The sequence below is a fragment of the Platalea leucorodia genome (genome assembly GCF_965183815.1).
Source record: "Platalea leucorodia genome assembly, chromosome: 1".
Classification (NCBI taxonomy): Eukaryota; Metazoa; Chordata; class Aves; order Pelecaniformes; family Threskiornithidae; genus Platalea; species Platalea leucorodia.
This window is the reverse complement of record NC_138823.1, coordinates 23,643,070-23,658,338: the sequence shown is the minus strand read 5'-3', so window position 1 is coordinate 23,658,338 and position 15,269 is coordinate 23,643,070. Positions and strand designations below refer to the sequence as shown.

General features: G+C 39.8%; 1 protein-coding gene across 2 annotated transcripts in view; it reads right to left on the bottom strand.

The window, feature by feature from the left end:
* YWHAZ (tyrosine 3-monooxygenase/tryptophan 5-monooxygenase activation protein zeta) overlaps positions 1–15,269 on the bottom strand; it is a 40,705-nt gene that overhangs the window by 21,407 nt on the left and 4,029 nt on the right. The gene's annotated exons all lie outside the window — the stretch shown is intronic.

Here is a 15,269-nt window from a genome sequence, read left to right as displayed (position 1 = left end):
TGTTCTGGATCACAATCCTAGGTACAAAGAAGAATGCTGCTTGCTGTGACTCAATAGGGAGAAGAAGGCTGTGTTAATTTAGCAGATGAGTCTTGTATGACCAAAGGAAGGGTTTCTATAAGCTGTTACACAGTACCCTGACAAAAATAAGGTAATCCAAAGAGTCTGGGCAGAGGGTACACAATGGAAGAAAGTCTGCATCCAGAGAAGACAATAAAAGGATTTGAAGTATCAGCTGCCAAATCAGAGACCCAAATATCTTACATATGCAGGCAATAAATAAGCCTCGTTAACCCACTTCCCATTAACTGGAACGCTGTACTGGCATTGCCAACAAGAAACTGCAAGGTGAGCCTGGATTCTTGCATTTCCAGACAGCTGACAATCTGTCAGCTGTGTAGCACTGAAAAGGATCATCCATTTGACTTTATGTGCTGCCCTAACAGGTGTTTCCTATGTCTTCCAAAGCAAAAGTAGCGCTCTCGAGTCACTCCACCAAATCCTCCCTGTGGGCTGCCAGTTAAGACCAGGTTTTTCTAGATTATTCTAACTGCTTATTAAATTAACATAGCAAGTTCCCAACTGTGGCAGTCATGTAATTCAGCAAGAGCTCTACTATGATGAAAAGAAAAAAGAAAAGAAAAAAAAAAAATCACTAGCTCCAACACACTTAGTCAAATTAAGGTACAAGCTTGTCAAACTTCTTGATATATTACACGCTTAAAGTCAGACTTTGAAAGAAAAGCCAGTTATTGAAAAGCAAGAAAAAGTGCAGAAGTGCTCCTGAATACTCAAAATTAAATCAAAAGCTGTTACCTATCCTTTGCTAAGGCTATGTAGCAAACAATTTTTTAAAAGAGGTTTTAGTTAAGAATTTTTGGGTGTCCTTTTTCTCCTGTAAATCAGATGACTGACATTTCAGTTTTGCCTCGCAGTTTTTAGCTCATATTTCCAAGAACACCACAGAAATGGACAATCTAATTCAGTTCCAACCCACAGAACGATGGCTACTTTGCAGTACTTTCCTCCAGATAGTACCCTGCAGGTTAAGTGAATACCTCACACCGCATACTCCTGGCGTAGGCATACCCTGACTACAGGAGGCTGTAACCACCGTACTGTGACACAGGAACCCATGGTACCTACTCTGCTTAACAGGCCAGCCAACACATAGCTACAGAAAACTGTAATTCACAGAAAGAAGAAGAAGAGTGAACAAGTTTGGTTGGTTGGGGTTTTTTTTGTTTTGTTTCTTCAATTAAAGTACTGCTAATTCATTTATATAAATCATGACTATTTCAAGACAAGGTCCAGCTATGCCTATGCTCCAATGAGATAAAAACCTGTTAGTGGACGGACTTTATTGGTTTCAACATAACGGAAGGTATTTATTCAATCATCTTTACTATTAGGTATTTCCAGTGTTGTGGGGGTTGGTATATAGCGTCATTTTACAACCACGCAGGGCGACATTGAAAAATACTGCGTGTCCTTGCGTCCCATCTGAAGGACAGCAGAGACAACCCTTTGGCAACAAAGGAAACACAACACAAGCACGTCGGCGGCAGCAGCAGCATTTTTACGGAGCCAGTCAAATGGGCTGCCGAGCTGCCTCATGCCAAGGGCACCCTTCTGGAGGGCATACCACTATGCGAGGAGACGGGCTGAGAGCCACCGCTGCCCCAGCGCGGCTGCAACGAAGCAGAAGGCTGTGAGGTACATGGCTCATGTGCTTCAGCTCTCTGCAACTACTTATGCACTCTGTTCTCACCATCAGAGAGCTTCAAGATTCACAGCTATGACATTTTTCACCAGTGCCAAGAAACTGACTTCAATGACAAATGAAGGTTCCCAGCTACTGAGAATAAGGCTCCTTATTAGATTTTCTCTGTAGGACTGCAATTAAGTCAGGTCTGTCAGTCTGCACCTACCCTTCTGGCACCATGGGGAGTTGCCCTCCTTCTGTACCCTCCATTAATTGGTCAGACCAAAATATTTTCAGTGATTCTAGAAACAGAAATTACTCATCATCCGTATAGAAGGTTGTTCAATTAAAAAGTACAGCTCTGCTCACTCCCATAGCAGCAACCAAACTTCCAGACTTAAACTTCACTTAGGTCACAAATGAGGTAAAGTTGTTTGCAAACAACTAATTGAATGAGTGAATTGCACCAGCAGACAGAGAAAAGGAAAGACTACCAATTGAGAAAATCTTCCTAATCAGCTAGATACTTGCAGGGCAACAGCAGCTCGGACAGTGTGTAAAGCTTGTATCGAAAAAAAGTTTTAAACCCATGTCAAATTTGGAAGACCGACAAACTAAGAAAATCCCTTTGAACAGCTATTCATACAATATAGCCTATGCAAAGAGGCTCCGGCTCCAAGACTGCACTGGTAGCTTGCTCATATCTGGATGAAAGACTCTATTCTATACAAATAACACGTAGGACTGGTAGGCCACATATCTTTGGGAGAATTTTATTTATGCCAAATAGTTCATAAACAGCAACAACAAAACCTGAAAGCAGATTAACATTTAAAAGCTAGCATGTGAAATTACTGAAGGGAAATCGCTCCCCTATTACTTATCTAGTACTATATGTTCAGTTTCTCCTGTTTGTACCAGTCTTTTTATTTCAGGATATATTTTATTTTATTGGCATAAGTAAACACAAAACACTCCTTTAAAGCTAGCCTGAAGATTCAGACTACACTGATTTATCCCAGAGAGTGGCTGTGAAAGCCGCAATCTGCATGGAGGTATGTGGCTACAGAAAGCCATACGGATGAGACCAATAAAACTACTGACCTTTTAGAGTTCAATTACAGAAGATAACAGAAAATGTTAGGCATAATGAAAGGCATAACCAATCTAACACATCTGCTTACCGGGAATACTGGTTTTTTTGGTTTGTTTGTTTTTTTAAATAGCTTTAACTGCAAGGCTTCTCTGGAGGACACAATTTTTTCCACAAGGAGGAATATCTTGATATTTAAGTCCTACTGATGGGTTCTGTTTGTTCAAAGCAGGAGAAACAGAAACAAGAACTGTTTTGATAGTACCACCAATATATGTCTACCTTCTCTCTCCTTTACCAGTCGATATGACAATGTTTATCAGTACAGAGCTGATCACCATATGGGCCGCTGAAGTGCTAACAGCTAGTCCAAGACTGGACCAATAAGTTGATCTTTATTACTAAATTACTAAGTTTGTTAGGTGATCTGCATCACTGCGATGCATACAACACCCTGACAACTGAAGCCCATATAGCATGGGTATATTATAGCTACATGGTATGCAGCTAAGCCCTCGTGCTTGTTCATGACATTCCTGCTATCGTGCCAAATTCCCATCCATTTTTGATATATACTGATATGCACTAACTACAGCTCCATGGGCAGTTAATTACAGTGCCTCAATCAGAATGTGGTAGAAACAGCTTTTTAAACAAAACCAAAACACCACTCCCTGCCCCCCAAACTCCACAACTACTCAGCCGTAATTGTCAGAGCTTTTAATTTGACAGCAAGAATCTAACTGCTGTGAAACAAACCATAGCCTTGCAGTTAATTAGGCAGATGCAGCAGCATCTTAGAGCACTTTTCAGCCAAAACCTGTAACAGCTTGTACAAGTGTTTCTAATACTTTTCATAGCAAAGTCATACACAGTCTTTCCAGAAAGACTTAATGGAAAATTATCACCTTTTTTTTTAAACAAACAAACATGCACATACTGAATTTGAACATCAACTCTTACTAATATGCTGGCCGTTAAAAGATCAGGCTTCAACACTTCACATCTGCACTTGTGATTACGACTAAGTTAACAGCCTTCTCGTACTCTGGACTGGGACAGACAGCACATTCGAACTCAAGAGATGTCAGCTATGCTCACACATACCACAGATAAGAAATCTCATAAATTTGGTACGTTCCCCCACCCCCAGCAAGTATGCACTAGAGAAAAGTCTTTGTCTCCAAAGATGTAACACAGGCTGCATGCGCACAGCTTTATTATTCTACTGGCAAACTTTAGTCCTGGCTTATTTTAAACACTAAAGCGGAAAGAGATTCACTTTCTTCATTCTTACACGCATTCTTTTGCCAGAGCAGGACACAGTCAACAGATGGCAACATTAAGTACAACGCGTTTTGAACCTGTTTTGATGAAAGGCCCTATGGACTTGTTCCTGTGGTTTCGCAAGAAAAAGTCTGAAAGGTAAGAGTTATCAGACTCAGTTAGGAATGTGAAGGAAGCGTAACAAGTAGTAATTCCGTGTAACAAAAAAACCCAAAACCAACACTCAACCCTCTACAAAAAGTCTGCCTCCTTCTAACTGGAAGTAGACATGCTTCAGTTTGTCAAGTTGTGGTGAGAACTACAGTTGAAGACAGGAAGCCAACCCATAAAGACTTTAATAGTCCTTTCCTGACACTCAAAAGTCTAAAACTACCCTTCTTTTAAAGCATTTGCTTACATCTTTGGCAAATGACTTGTGTGGGCCAGAAGACTATTCCCAAATTCATCATAAGAGCATTAAAATCAATGCCTCAGTTTTGCCTTGTTGCTTATAGTTCTGTGTGTATCTCCCTTTAGGAAAGGCTCGGTCTCAGTACATGGTATTGCCTGGGAACTTTATATAATTATTAATGCACTTGAGGATTGCATCAACAGCTCAATTTTCTATTGAAGATATTTCCCTCCTGACAAACAGAACAAGAATAAAATCACCAGATTCTAGAAAAATATAGTTGTAAATGAGCAGGTAGTATATAGTTAAAGTACTGAGAGCAAGAAACTTTTGTTTTTAAATACAAAAAATTAATTATTAAGATACACCGTTGAGTAAAAATCTCTAGAACATTGGAGAAACAAAAAGATGTTACTCACAAAAGAACCAAGCTGCAGAATGGCAAAAATCCAAAAGAATACACTGATAAACATAAGGTAATTTAAAACAGTATTAGTTTTGCTCAGAGCTAACCAGGCAGGCCTTTTGTTTTCATGCAGTATTGAAAGACACCTGAAATAGTTAATGACATAATTTCTAGTTTTGATGATAAAGTACATAGAGTATTAGCTGAACTTTAATTCATTTGTCATCCATCTGTGGCATATGGCATAAGGATGAAGATGACATGGAAGAACTCTTTCTTTTTTAAATTCATAGAAGACATGAAAGAACCATCATATTTTTTTTAAGCTCAGCCTGAAACCTATTTCACACTAACTGACAATGGCCTAATATTTTCATGATGTAAGCAGCATGCCAGTATCTTTCTCCAAGACATAACAAGAACACAGGAGGGATTGTACTGGCTGACAGGACTCTTCTGTCTACTAACCTACCTGCAACACTGCCCAAAAGAGGATGCCATCAGAAAAATACATAAGGAAGGCAAGAAAATGACATGCTTCTGTTATCTTCCACCAAGGCCTAAGGACTTCTTGAGCCAGATGTGGTTTCTCTGAATGTAGTACCCTTCAACAGGCTTCTCATCCACATTCCACACATTGTCCAAACTCCCCTTACATCAGCATAACCTTAATACCCACAATACACTATGGAGAAGAAGCTGGAGAGACTTGACTTCCTGCACATGAGAAAGTGTTACTTACTTTTGTCTTAAATCTACTTCCCAGCTTCACAAAAAAAAAAAAAAAGTTTAGCTTATAAAAGCACTGGTACTCAAGTCTGCATTTCTTTTAGAAGACTACCAGATAACTTCAGATTATTTGAAGTTTCGGTACCATTTCCAAACAGGAATCAAAAGCCCCTGCTGCACTTTCACACCATCCAGGTAGCTATTTACTTTATTCTCTACAAAGGAAGAAGGTGAGCAGCAGGGGAGGGAAAGAAAAATAAGAAAGATGTGATGGATATTAAGAAAAGAGACATCCAGCTGAAGCACGGTGTTAGAACAAGCAATAAAATTACAGTCTATTGAATCTTAAGATCAGCTTTCCAGATGCATCAAGATACACTTACCAACTGCAACCCAGAGGGTACCAAGCTCCTCTTGTGTCCCAGTGCTCCGAGGGCAACAACCCTTCCTTTGTGGCAGGAGACACAAAACTATCCAGACTACCGTTACAACGTTGACTTGCTGTTTTCTGACTTCCCGCACAGCTGAGCAGGAGTATTTTAAAGAATTACATGTATAAAGTATCGGGTGTACTTAGGTAGGCATTCAAAAATATTGATTCAGATCAGTGTTTTCAGGTACGCACTTTGCAGGAAGAGCTACATGTATTTGGTTTTATCAAGTTGAACCCACTAGCCAACCAGCACAGTAACTGCAGCACACCTTTGTTAAGCTGTTCTTTTACAGACTTCTCTTTTGATGACAAAGTTATTAAAGTAGGCCACCTACATCGGACGAGTTCAAGACACCTACCATTTCCATAAAAAGCTAGCGTGTGATTTTCCATGCATGTGTTTTCTGCCTCAGCACCACAGTGAGGGAAGTTACTCGGGCTATAAAGCAACACGTGCAATTAGCTGCACTGCACACATTGGCACACACACTACAAAGGGTTTAACCAAGCCATTTGTGGCCAGTAGAAATTTTATTTACACACATCTGTCTGAATTGTTGGGAGGAAAATGACAAATATTTGTATTTTTAAGGGGAATATTTTTAGACAATCCCTTCCCAAACCCAGGCTCATTATGCTGCTTCTGATTACAGTTCTACCCAGAGCTCGGGATCAGGGCTCTGCAACTGCTGCCTCATGGGTGACCTCCAGCCCTCTTGGGGGAAAACCAAAAGGACTGTTCTGCTGTCAGCCTTCTACTCTGGCCAAAAGCAAAGCCTCTTGTGTAAAGTTAGCTACAGATTTCTACGTACTCATTTGCTCACTAGAACAGGGATACAAGAAAATCTGTCAAATGCTAGCGGCTGCTGTGGCACTGGAGATGGCAAAACATCTGCTGAAGAAGGAAACGAGCCTGCTGCCTGTTCTCAGAACCAGTTATTCTCTCTTCCCATCAAGCTGGCTGCCCACACAGACAGTAGCAGAGGATTGAAAAAGGTGAGAAGAGAAGCCTAGCTGGAAGAGACAAGGCGAGGATGACGAGCCTGAGCAGGGGAGAAATTCAGACTTTGGGACAAAGGACCTTCAGGGGGCAGGGAGGAATTCGATTGCGGCGTTCATGCAACAGTGGGAGAGGTGACATGCATAGGGACACCTGGGACTGACAAGAGAAGGAAAAAGGTACACTTGGTTAGCAGCTTTGCTGTAGTCAATCTGGTGAAGATCTAGAAAGGGAAAAAATGGAGGAAACGAGGCCTGAGTAATGAGAGCATAACTGAACTAAAGGACTAATGCAGAAAAGGGAAATCCCGTATAACAGAAAGAATGGCGAGAAATTTTAGCTTATTTAAAAAAACACTGCTAGAACAGTCTAAATGTGTTTCTTTAGAAAAAAGAACAAAAGCAGTACCACATAGGGGCACGTGGAGGAAAACATGGGAGAAAGAAGTAGGACACCCAGAAAAATCATCTTCATGCTGACCCGTATGCTGGGGGATAGAACTAAGTCAATAAGAAGTAGGTGTGTGCACTAAAACGCCTACAGGGTGCTTAGAGGGAAGGTATGGCACATACGGACAGACACACCACCAGTCTGCATAAAAAGACAAGGATGGGAAGCGAGGCAATGGAGAGCAGCATCACTCATTCCACACTTCTGCAGCCATATACGCAGCTCCCCTCGCAGATCTGCCCTCCCCAACTTAGGCTACTGTGCCCTTCACTACCTTGTTCCTTCTACCACTTTGCCTTCCAATTAGTATTTATGGCAAGGGAAGCAAATGTGCTTAATATCAGGACACAAGCTTTGAGATTATTCATAGAATATCTTGAATTGGAAGGGACCCATAAGGATCATAGAGTCCAACTCCCTGCTCCTCCTGGGACTACCTAAAACTAAACCGTATGACTAAGAGCATCATCCAGACGCTCCTTGAACTCTGAGAGCCTTGGTGCCGTGACCACTTCCCTGGGGAGCCTGTTCCAGGGACCTACCACCCTCTCAGTGAAGAGCCTTTTCCTAATGACCAGTCTGACCTTCCTCGATGCAGCTTCATGCCATTTCCTTGTGGTCACCAGAGGGAGGAGATCAGCACCTCCCGCTCCGCTGCCCCCCTTGAGGAAGCTGTAGACTGCAATGAGGTCACCCCTCAAACGACTTTTAAAGTCCTTCATGCTAATCAGGACAGGTTTTTACCAAAGTATGCTTAACGACACATGACAGCGAAGGAACCAAATTCTGATGCATAGGTAAAAATACCTCTCCAGTTTAGTAACCAACTCTGAGAAAACTCATATGAAAGGCAGCAGCCAATAAGGCATTTAAAAGAAAAATAATTAGGATTAAAGTATTTAATGTGTTGGGGCATTGCTATAGACATTAATACACAAAACAGTTTCCACAAAGGATCAAAGCCAATATGCAATTTTTACCTTTTTTTTTGGTTTTGCAATCATCTCATTAACTGATTTCTTGAATACTGGGGACTTGCAACAAAACAGAATGGTGCCAAATGCATCAATCGTTATTTTTTGAAGAAACAGAACATCTTCTGAGAAACTTGAGAGAACATGAAATTGAAACCAATTGAGTTGGATGAGAATTTCTGCTAGACAGGTAGGTCTAAGCGATAGCTATTGTGGCTGTACTCTGAACCAGAACACGTTGTAGCTGTCTTAAGACTCTACAGTTTTGGTCTCTGAAGAAATACTACTAAAAACCCCCATGAACCATGATGGAACACTTTTTATCCTTGATAAGAAACAGAAGTAGGGACCATTTATCTTTAAGCAGTTTGCACTCTGAGCAGATCTGAAACCTCCTGAAGTAGACTATGATATATTAGGAGTTCAGTATAGCATACAATGTTAACAAAAGCATTTCATTAGCAAAAATGACATTTTAGCAATGTAAGCCTACTCTGCACTAGGAGAATCTGATCAGTTAGAGATCAGATTCCCATTGTTAAATATTTTGTTACCTGCATAATCACAAAGGGTAACAACATCCAGAAAAAAAAAAAAAAACAACAAACCAAAATCCACAACCCACAACTGCTTCCTACCTCATTTGAGCTGCAATAAATCTGATCAAAAAAATTAAGAATTTACTGTTCATCTCAGCAGCAGCATGACTTATTATTCCTACTCATTAGAAGAGGCATTGCCAATCTTCTGTCAGATTTCAAGAAAAATAAGCAACTATGCCAAGAGCTGACATTCAGTAAAAAAACAAGTTTAAGAAACAATCACAATCTTAATGCTCTTCAATCAACTTTAATAGCATACGCTTTCTCAAACTATTTCAAAATGGTAGTCAGCTACTGCCTGAATGGACAATCCACTTCAGGTTCATAGCCAGGAGCCGCTGTGTCTGCCTACAGCAAAGGAGAAGTAAAGCATTTGAGAACCTGTTTCAGAAACACATTCTTCTGTCAAGCGCATGAAAACAAGACACAAGTTTCCAGATAAAACCAGAGACAGTGTGGCATCTGTTTATACAGATGTAGAGAGATAATGCACTACCTCTGCTCATATTCTGAATTTTATATTTCTACCACTTATGGCTTTCACAGGCACTGTAAAAGCTGGTATCTTAATAATACAGAGTTTCTACTCTTAGCCTTCTAAGTAACCAACCAGTGAAACAAACACACTTAGCAGCTTCACAAAATTACAAGTACACGCAATGAAGTTCTTGCTTCAACAGCACGGGAGAAGGAGGAGAGTATCTGTCATAGGTAACTAAACTGATCAATGTTCTTTTGCTGCTTAGAACTGCGCATCAGCAGTAAGTGCATAAAGTACTCGAATACTGAAGGGTGCTGTCAAATAAAGCAAGTTGTTACTTAGTGCTTATACTGTTCAAAAGCATCAATGTAGTTTTTTTTTTTTAAATCGAAGCCAATTATTAAAAATTAATGCCAAGTGAAATTAATACAGTAGACTATTGGTTATAGTACAGATTTGTTCTATTTCCAATAAATGCAAGAGGATATAGATACATGTATATATGTGCATACACACGTGTGTGCATAGCTAATATAAGTATCAGAGGTAACTGGAAGTTTAAATATTTTTTTTGCATTTATGCAGAGCACCTTAGCTGATTTTATGATAAATGGGTGCATTAAACACACGTATCAACATTATGGATGCGCTTCTTGCTAAGATTAATAAGAACTAGCTCGCCTTTGCTCATACAGCCCAACCACCAGTAAATCACTTATATATGCTGGAATCTAAAATCCTTTCAAACATGAGCTGAAGTTTCATGCATTTACAAAGAATCACACAAACCATGTAAAATAAATAAAAATCAACACACGTCATCTCATATTTGAACTGATCCATGAATGATGTTTTAATTCTCCAAGATTCAACAGTTTTTCAACAGTTTAATTTTCTTAAAAAAAAGAAATTGCTCTAGTTTAGGCAGTGCTTTCACTGCCAGAAAAAAAAAAAAAAAAGAAAAAACCAAACTAAAAATGCAACAGCCAAAAAAAAAACCAAAAAAAAACCCCACACCAAACCAAAACCCTGAAGGGGTGTAGCTACAACCAGGGAAGTGATTAAAGGATTAACAAAGTGAAATCATGAGGTTGATGCAAATTGCCTCAGCCTCCTGCCTTCAATATATGCGAGCAATTATATCAGCCAAACCCTAACTGAAAAAGCTAGACTTGGAGAGTTAATCAAAAGCTTATATTATAACCATCCTGGGAGGTTAGTAAACCCTGGCTACATTTTGCTCCGCGATATATACAAGTTCATTCAGAGAAGTATTTGTGAACCAGAGGTACTCGCATATTTTCACGTACACCACTAGCACATGACCAATTGCCACCTTTTAATACAAATTTTAACAACTTGAGATGACACCTGGAGTTCTATATCCAAGCTTGGGCTCCACAGTACAAGAGAGACATGGATATGCTGAAGCGAGTCCAGGGGAGGCCACCAGCATGACTATGGGGCTGGAGCACAGGATGTACAAGGCAAGGCTGAGAGAGCTGGGTTTCTTCAGCCTGGAGAAGACCAGCAGATCTGACTGCTGTGTACAGCTGCCTAGAGAAGATGGAGCCAGACTCTTCCTGGAGGTCTGCAGTAAAATGATGACAAGCAGCAGACAAATTGGAATATAAAATGATGACAAGCAGCAGACAAATTGGAATATAAGGCATTCTCATTACATAAAAGGATTTTTTTTTTTTTTTTTTTAACCGTAAGTATGAGCAAAAATTATGACATGCTGGACAGAGAGGTTGAGGAATCTCCATCCTTGAAGATATGCAAAATTTGACTGACAAGGCCTTGAGCAATGTGATTTAACTGGATCTGTTCTGAGCAGAGTTGAACTAAATGACCTCCCTTCCGACCTAAATTATTCACTCCTAGATTTGAACAAATCAACCACTCCGTTTCTGTGATCGACGTTCTACAAATAAAAGCTTCTACAAATGCCTCCCCATCTTTTCCAAAAACATAAAAGACACAGATCTCAAAGACAGAAACAAAGTGCAGTCAAAAATAAAAAATAAAGCAAGCCTGAAGGAGTCACAGAACTAAAGGTAGCAATTTTCAGTCAGAACATTGAATTTTTTATTAGTATGAGATATTTTCATAGCATAGAAGGTTGTATGGTATAATCGGTCACTCGAGCTCATAACCAATCTATTCATCTGCTTGTTAGCACCACTCTATAGGTTAGCTGTGCTCTTTGACCGTCAGGAGGACACACTGAGCATACAATGGTTGATTTTTAAAAACCTCACATGTGCATGTCAAAAAGCATATGGCTTCCTATAGGAGAGAGGACTAAATTTCCTAATCCTGTCATTAAGAACTAGTGCAGAGACAGGTTTTATAGATGTTAACATAGTAACCTATTAGATGTTTGCAGGCAACTAGAAAATAGTCCCACAGTAATTTGAGTATGATGGCAATAGGCATTAATTCTGTGGTATGTTCTTTAAAAAGCCATTTAGATGCACTCTGAATGGAATTACACTCCCTTCCCCCCAGTGAACTGCAGCCCCATGACAGGTTACTAAACCTTCTCCTACTCCCCCCCTCCCCAAACAGCATACATGTGAAAGAACTGCAAACCTAAAGTCACTTAGTTGAGATTTAACCGCACCTTCTCTTCTCACAATTACTACTTCTAAGAAGTGAAGCATCCATAACAAGTGCAAAGAAATCTAAATAGTATAAGCACACAAGGAGTACCATTTTACCTGTTTGAGCATAAAGTTAGGAAGAAATAACAACCTGGCAAAGAAAACAAACAATTCATCTTACTGAGAGGGTCCTGAATAGAATCATAGAATCATTAAGGTTGGAAAAGACCAGTAACACCATTACCCTCCAGCTTTTCTGGCAGGGAGGGAGTAGTGAAAAAAGAGCTGTGTAGCACCTATGTGCAACAGTAACTCTAGAAGGCTGAAGGGGAGCCCAGGTTTCAGGAAGCTCTCTAGACTTAAGGGGAACCACCAAAACGGAAAAGAAACAGTGAAAAGAGCGCTTGGGCACTGCGGGCGAGGAGATTTACTGAAGGCACGACTGTGGGGGAAGCTGGGGGAGGAAGAGGCATCACCCAGGAGACTGGGCATGGGGAAGAAGGTGGGAACCGTCACATGCGGTACGCTCTGGAGGACACACAGGGGACCACTGCTGTATGTGCCAGCCGAGGGCAGGGAGCGTAACTGGCTAGTTATGTTCATACTGAAGCGAAGACAGCCAGTCGTGTTTTAAATGATGAGTTTACATCTAGCTCATGTCAGAGACTGCCTGAAAGCTGCTAGTGGTTTAGAGCTCCTGAGAACTTCTAACATGCAAGCAGTATCAGATGTTAGCTATTCAAAGATCTCTCCGTACATTCTTCTCTGTACTTCAGGGTCCACATCAGCTGAAAAATTCATCTAACTACAGATTTAATTTGAACTACTTCAGCTACAGCTCTGTTTCCCATTAACTGCAAAAAGCATTTTGAAGAAAATCCACACCTGTTAGATTAATAACAATTTTTATTATGGAAATGACAAATAAAAGATCATTATACTGGTACTTTAGACAGACTCTCCTACTACAGAAAGTGAAACAGAATGTGAAGCACACACTTAGCTAACATGAGGAAAAGTACTTAACGAAAAGCTTAATTTCCTGTATCAATACGGAATTTCTGAGGCTGGAAATTTTCTATAATACTCAAGTACATTTAAGATGCTTGAGTATGGCAATGTACTTCCTTCCCCAAACACACTATATTATTCTTAAAGAATCTGGAAATTCAGTCCCTATCGTTACAGTGCAAGGACCTTGTACTATGCACAACGTGTCACAGTTATTTGCAGTTTATCAGCACTACCAGACCAACTCCAAATTAGAGTCGGTTATACTACACCTGAAAATACTCCAGTGTGTATCTGACAGAATTGGTGCTGGACCAAGAGATTTTAGGTGTCTCTTCTTTGCACAGCAGCACTCTGAAGCTGCAGCAAACAAGAGGACGAGTTCAGCTGTTCGTGGAGCTGCAGAGGTACTCCACAGCAGCTTCAAGCGAGGGAAGATTTAGGAAGTGGCGAGGACGTAGAGATGCTAGGTTTTCCTGCTGCAAGGTCAGCGTAAAGAAGAAAAATAAACGGTTGGACCTGACCCACATAACTGCTAAAATTTTTATCACTGAGTCTAATAGTTATGAAGCAAGAAAAAGGTCCAGCATTAATTGCTCTTATTCACTCCGTAAGTTAGTGGAAGTTGGGGGAACAGAACACAGGCACAGTTTAGTATACTCTGCGTCTACTGGATTAGAGGAGCTGTTTCTTCCAATCCACTAGTAATTTGATTCCAACAAATGAGGGGAGAGAGCAAGAAGCTGCAGAGGAGCCAGCTTGGGCTACATTCTGCTAGTCACAAACACATTCTCTTAATTGCTTTCCTCCCTTCAACACTGAAGTTAGGACACCAGTCACTTCCACGCTCGCTGTGAAGTAACACCCCAGGGTATTAAATATTACTTAAGAGCCTAGCAGGCAACTGAAGACACAACAACAGCTCGAACAGATTCACAGTCTTAATAAAAGACACAAAAGTTTCCGAGCTGCTTTTGTACTGTAATTGATAAGGCTTGTGACTGAAAGCTTGGAAAGTTTGTTAACACTTCAGGTCCTATTAATGGCATACTTCACACCAATCAAGATTTGGTAAGCCTTGTTTTTCACTTCTGTGAACAGTTACAGACTAGGTTATGCTGTACAAAAATTACAGAGGATCTTCTGAAAAAAAAAAAAAAAAATCCAAGTTCTACATTTGCATGTAGCATTGTGCAGACTTCTGGTCATAAAAAACAATTAAATATGTTACCACAATTCTTTTTTCTCTGTTAAAGCAAAATGGATGTCAAAGCAATACGGTCAGCTGCCTTTCTAGGTAAGTTAAGAATGTATGTGAACAGGATATTCCAACAAAGAAACAAAAATATGTTTTTAAATATAAAGCTAATTCTTCAATGCAATTAGCAATGTCAGATGCAGTGCATGCCATTTGGAAGCTTTTTTTTTTTTTTATTCAAGGTACAGGCTTTAAAAAGTTTTTCTTTTTAAACCTAAGTCTAAAAAAGTAGTTTTATTATTGCTAATCACTGCCTAAGGCATTGTTTCTTCTGGACAGTAATTCTTCCTTAATCTGTTAAGAAAAATTGGACTGGCAACACTAAAAATTAGTAAGACATTAGCTGCATAGAAGTAGTAACATGTCAAAGAACAATACTTTATTTGAATAATGTATGTATCTCTCATTAAACACAAAGGGAAATTCAAGTCTATTTTGAGATTCAGAAGACTTAACAGGATTCCCCACCCGTGTGCACCCCCCCAGATACTTTAGCTGCTGCAGCAAACTCGAAAGCTGGGGTTTTGTTTTAGCTTTTCTATTTAGCATGCACAATAACAGCTAGTTTCACCTCAATCTGGTTTCCATTATCTAGAAAAAAATTTAATTGCAAACACTAAGTTCTTCTAAAAGGGGGTTTCTAAGCCCAATGACTTAATTAAAATGATTTCTTACACCCAAATGTAGTTCACGAAAGAATTTCAGATCACTCTAAACCGAGGACTTTCACATTAATAAAATAAATAATTAATTAAAAAAAAAAAAAGCCAACAAGAAATCAGAGTGCCAGATTTGGATCCTTATTTCTCTGGCTTAAATAGATGAGCCACCAGTTAACAC